Raw genomic sequence first — 5,929 nt, 5'->3', positions numbered from 1 at the left:
CATAATATTACATTCCACAAGGGTCAGTTGTTATTATTTACATCTAAGCAGCTTCTGGGATTGATGCACAGCCCTTATTTCATGTCTGGGAAGCTGAAATACTACACACTGAGGCATTAAGGGGACACTGTCAGAAATTTCTAATGTATGAGGATGACCGAGTGATGGAATTTGGTAGTGAGACATTTTGGTGCCTTAACTGGACTGGGACACTTAAATGTACTATATGTACCTACATGTCCAAGTACTGCAACTTCTACAAGGCGGTGAAGCATATCGAAGCAAAGGGAGTATGCTTGATTAGACACTGCTAACAACAGACTTCGGCCGGCATGTCGAAATACCACATTGGATGTGAAGGCTTTTTCTGCTGTATTTGTGAAGATACACCTCCCCATTCACCAACAGGCATTCTACAAGCTGAAAATAGTGTTGAGATTACATTAAATGTCAAATCATAAAATCTATAACAGCAATGAGACAGTTGTTAATAAAACAGAAATTCATTTTGAAAGTCCTATGGGTGAAAAAAGGGGTATATTTTTAAAAAAAGGAAAAGAAAATTAGGTCGTTGCATATTCAAAAGGGGACAGGCAGAAAGAATTGATCATATGCTACACTGTTTGCATTTAAAACAAGGGTTTGTGACATGTTCTGCTGTCAGCAGTGAACAAATTTCATGATATTCTTATCATTTGACTTCAAATTGACCCTCAGGAGATTAACTTAGACACTCACATTGTTGTGGCAGTGGTGATTTTAACCTAATTTGTTGTCAAATTCATCAGTTCCAACAAATTTAGAAGCCAGGGAACCACTACTTGATGGTAAGACTCACCGTGAGGGTCTTTTCCCACTGTTCGACCACAAAACGAAGCAACGTTCATATTCTGGACACTAAAACAATCTATTCCACTCAAAACAGCCCTATCTTTACTCCCAGTACCTTTAAATTTGCCTCTACATTAATGCTAACATGTTTCCATGGTGAAATAAACACAGGAAATCATGTAAAGTATGAATTACTGAAAAGTGCTCGAACCCTACAGGTTACACAACACCAAATGTTTTCCCATAGACTTCTATAGTAGCCTTATATTTTTTTAAAAATAATCCAGGCTATCAACAGCCATTCCATGTGCACATGGGTACACTCTGGCCTTTAAACTACCATAAAACACACTATCTGGCCAACTTGTCCGGCTCTGTTTTGCGAGCACAGGAAGCGGAACACATCAACCCCAGATCCGCACCAAATGTCACCTACTGGAAAATATCTGTACACACAATAAGCATAAGTCATGGTGATGAAAATCACAGCACTGAATACTTAAAATTGTGGTCAGTTTTAATTACTGGTTGATATGCTTTTAAAAACATAAACATCTTACACTATTTCATCCAATCACAGCTGTCACATGTCTTTATCTCTTCATTTGTTTACATACGCATCTCGCTCAGTGAGCAAGCGATTCTCATTTAGTGTAGTATAACCTGTAGGACAATTTAGAAACATTTGCCCTAGGCAAATCTGTGACTTATGTACTGTATATACATGCAACTTCTCAGAAAAATATAAAACTGCATGAAGCTTCAATACTTTTCCTGTCCAACATATCTATATGGCACAAGAATATATGGATTTGCTGCACTGACAGAGCTGTAAGAGTTATATCATGTCTATTTCACCAAAGCTATACAAAATGCACTTCTGCATTAATAGAGAAAGTTTTAAATCATACATATACCATGGGAGTTTACTCTTATTTCACAAAAAGGGGGCCATGGGTTAATTCCATGCATGACTGGGACTGCCTTGATCACATCAATCCAAACTATATTTTGAACGACAAAAATCATTGAATTCAGGCCAGAAATTGGACAGGTTTAACATTAAGCAGCTTTAACAGCCTGACATATGTAAGGCTGGATGATGAACTTTGCCAGAATGTAATAAGTGAGGGGTTGGATTATGCCTAGCAGTCTGAAACACTGACCACAGTACCCCGCAGCCTGTTAGTCGATCAAGGCAAATGACCCTTTCAACAGATGAAATCACTTTTAGACCACAGCATGATAAGAACTTACACTTGAATCTATTGATTCATCAAGCTAAGACTTTGAAATACTTCCAGAAATTCAAAACTATTGACTGTGTATTGTTTTGAGGCTGTTACACTTGCCAACTTCATGTATAAGCCAGTTTAGAGGGAACAAAGTGAAAAATCCACATAACTTTGGAAATTTATTGGTTACCCTGCCCTAAACTGAATATTTTAATTACAATTAACAGTATTTGACAATATCAGCTAAAAACAGAGCTTCTCTGCAGTAATTTATGGGTTACTGGGTTAGAGAAAGACACAATGTATTTGGGTAAACAGGGGAGATAATTTTAAGATATCGAACACTCTCATGTCAATAAAATGTGAATTCAGACCCATAATATTACATTCCACAAGGGTCAGTTGTTATTATTTACATCTAAGCAGCTTCTGGGATTGATGCACAGCCCTTATTTCATGTCTGGGAAGCTGAAATACTACACACTGAGGCATTAAGGGGACACTGTCAGAAATTTCTAATGTATGAGGATGACCGAGTGATGGAATTTGGTAGTGAGACATTTTGGTGCCTTAACTGGACTGGGACACTTAAATGTACTATATGTACCTACATGTCCAAGTACTGCAACTTCTACAAGGCGGTGAAGCATATCGAAGCAAAGGGAGTATGCTTGATTAGACACTGCCAACAACAGACTTCGGCCGGCATGTCGAAATACCACATTGGATGTGAAGGCTTCTTTTTCTGCTGTATTTGTGAAGATACACCTCCCCATTCACCAACAGGCATTCTACAAGCTGAAAATAGTGTTGAGATTACATTAAATGTCAAATCATAAAATCTATAACAGCAATGAGACAGTTGTTAATAAAACAGAAATTCATTTTGAAAGTCCTATGGGTGAAAAAAGGGGTATATTTTAAAAAGGAAAAGAAAATTAGGTCGTTGCATATTCAAAAGGGGACAGGCAGAAAGAATTGATCATATGCTACACTGTTTGCATTTAAAACAAGGGTTTGTGACATGTTCTGCTGTCAGCAGTGAACAAATTTCATGATATTCTTATCATTTGACTTCAAATTGACCCTCAGGAGATTAACTTAGACACTCACATTGTTGTGGCAGTGGTGATTTTAACCTAATTTGTTGTCAAATTCATCAGTTCCAACAAATTTAGAAGCCAGGGAACCACTACTTGATGGTAAGACTCACCGTGAGGGTCTTTTCCCACTGTTCGACCACAAAACGAAGCAACGTTCATATTCTGGACACTAAAACAATCTATTCCACTCAAAACAGCCCTATCTTTACTCCCAGTACCTTTAAATTTGCCTCTACATTAATGCTAACATGTTTCCATGGTGAAATAAACACAGGAAATCATGTAAAGTATGAATTACTGAAAAGTGCTCGAACCCTGTAGGAAAATTTAGAAACATTTGCCCTAGGCAAATCTGTGACTTATGTACTGTATATACATGCAACTTCTCAGAAAAAATATAAAACTGCATGAAGCTTCAATACTTTTTCCTGTCCAACATATCTATATGGCACAAGAATATATGGATTTGCTGCACTGACAGAGCTGTAAGAGTTATATCATGTCTATTTCACCAAAGCTATACAAAATGCACTTCTGCATTAATAGAGAAAGTTTTTAAATCATACATATACCATGGGAGTTTACTCTTATTTCACAAAAAAGGGGGGCCATGGGTTAATTCCATGCATGACTGGGACTGCCTTGATCATATCAATCCAAACTATATTTTGAACGACAAAAATCATTGAATTCAGGCCAGAAATTGGACAGGTTTAACATTAAGCAGCTTTAACATCCTGACATATGTAAGGCTGGATGATGAACTTTGCCAGAATGTAATAAGTGAGGGGTTGGATTATGCCTAGCAGTCTGAAACACTGACCACAGTACCCTGCCGCCTGTTAGTCGATCAAGGCAAATGACCCTTTCAACAGATGAAATCACTTTTAGACCACAGCATGATAAGAACTTACACTTGAATCTATTGATTCATCAAGCTAAGACTTTGAAATACTTCCAGAAATTCAAAACTATTGACTGTGTATTGTTTTGAGGCTGTTACACTTGCCAATTTCATGTATAAGCCAGTTTAGAGGAACAAAGTGAAAAAATCCACATAACTTTGGAAATTTATTGGTTACCCTGCCCTAAACTGAATATTTTTAATTACAATTAACAGTATTTGACAATATCAGCTAAAAACAGAGCTTCTCTGCAGTAATTTATGGGTTACTGGGTTAGAGAAAGACACAATGTATTTGGGTAAACAGGGAGATAATTTTAAGATATCGAACACTCTCATGTCAATAAAATGTGAATTCAGACCCATAATATTACATTCCACAAGGGTCAGTTGTTATTATTTACATCTAAGCAGCTTCTGGGATTGATGTACAGCCCTTATTTCATGTCTGGGAAGCTGAAATACTACACACTGAGGCATTAAGGGGACACTGTCAGAAATTTCTAATGTATGAGGATGACCGAGTGATGGAATTTGGTAGTGAGACATTTTGGTGCCTTAACTGGACTGGGACACTTAAATGTACTATATGTACCTACATGTCCAAGTACTGCAACTTCTACAAGGCGGTGAAGCATATCGAAGCAAAGGGAGTATGCTTGATTAGACACTGCCAACAACAGACTTCGGCCGGCATGTCGAAATACCACATTGGATGTGAAGGCTTCTTTTTCTGCTGTATTTGTGAAGATACACCTCCCCATTCACCAACAGGCATTCTACAAGCTGAAAATAGTGTTGAGATTACATTAAATGTCAAATCATAAAATCTATAACAGCAATGAGACAGTTGTTAATAAAACAGAAATTCATTTTGAAAGTCCTATGGGTGAAAAAAGGGGTATATTTTTAAAAAAGGAAAAGAAAATTAGGTCGTTGCATATTCAAAAGGGGACAGGCAGAAAGAATTGATCATATGCTACACTGTTTGCATTTAAAACAAGGGTTTGTGACATGTTCTGCTGTCAGCAGTGAACAAATTTCATGATATTCTTATCATTTGACTTCAAATTGACCCTCAGGAGATTAACTTAGACACTCACATTGTTGTGGCAGTGGTGATTTTAACCTAATTTGTTGTCAAATTCATCAGTTCCAACAAATTTAGAAGCCAGGGAACCACTACTTGATGGTAAGACTCACCGTGAGGGTCTTTTCCCACTGTTCGACCACAAAACGAAGCAACGTTCATATTCTGGACACTAAAACAATCTATTCCACTCAAAACAGCCCTATCTTTACTCCCAGTACCTTTAAATTTGCCTCTACATTAATGCTAACATGTTTCCATGGTGAAATAAACACAGGAAATCATGTAAAGTATGAATTACTGAAAAGTGCTCGAACCCTACAGGTTACACAACACCAAATGTTTTCCCATAGACTTCTATAGTAGCCTTATATTTTTTAAAATAATCCAGGCTATCAACAGCCATTCCATGTGCACATGGGTACACTCTGGCCTTTAAACTACCATAAAACACACTATCTGGCCAACTTGTCCGGCTCGTTTTGCGAGCACAGGAAGCGGAACACATCAACCCCAGATCCGCACCAAATGTCACCTACTGGAAAATATCTGTACACACAATAAGCATAAGTCATGGTGATGAAAATCACAGCACTGAATACTTAAAATTGTGGTCAGTTTTAATTACTGGTTGGATATGCTTTTAAAAAACATAAACATCTTACACTATTTCATCCAATCACAGCTGTCACATGTCTTTATCTCTTCATTTGTTTACATACGCATCTCGCTCAGTGAGCAAGCGATTCTCATTTAGTGTAGTATA

Source organism: Haliotis rubra, unplaced genomic scaffold (genome assembly GCF_003918875.1).
Source record: "Haliotis rubra isolate DU_JTF1 unplaced genomic scaffold, ASM391887v1 Scf1834, whole genome shotgun sequence".
Lineage (NCBI taxonomy): Eukaryota > Metazoa > Mollusca > Gastropoda > Lepetellida > Haliotidae > Haliotis > Haliotis rubra.
This window is presented reverse-complemented; position numbering follows the sequence as displayed.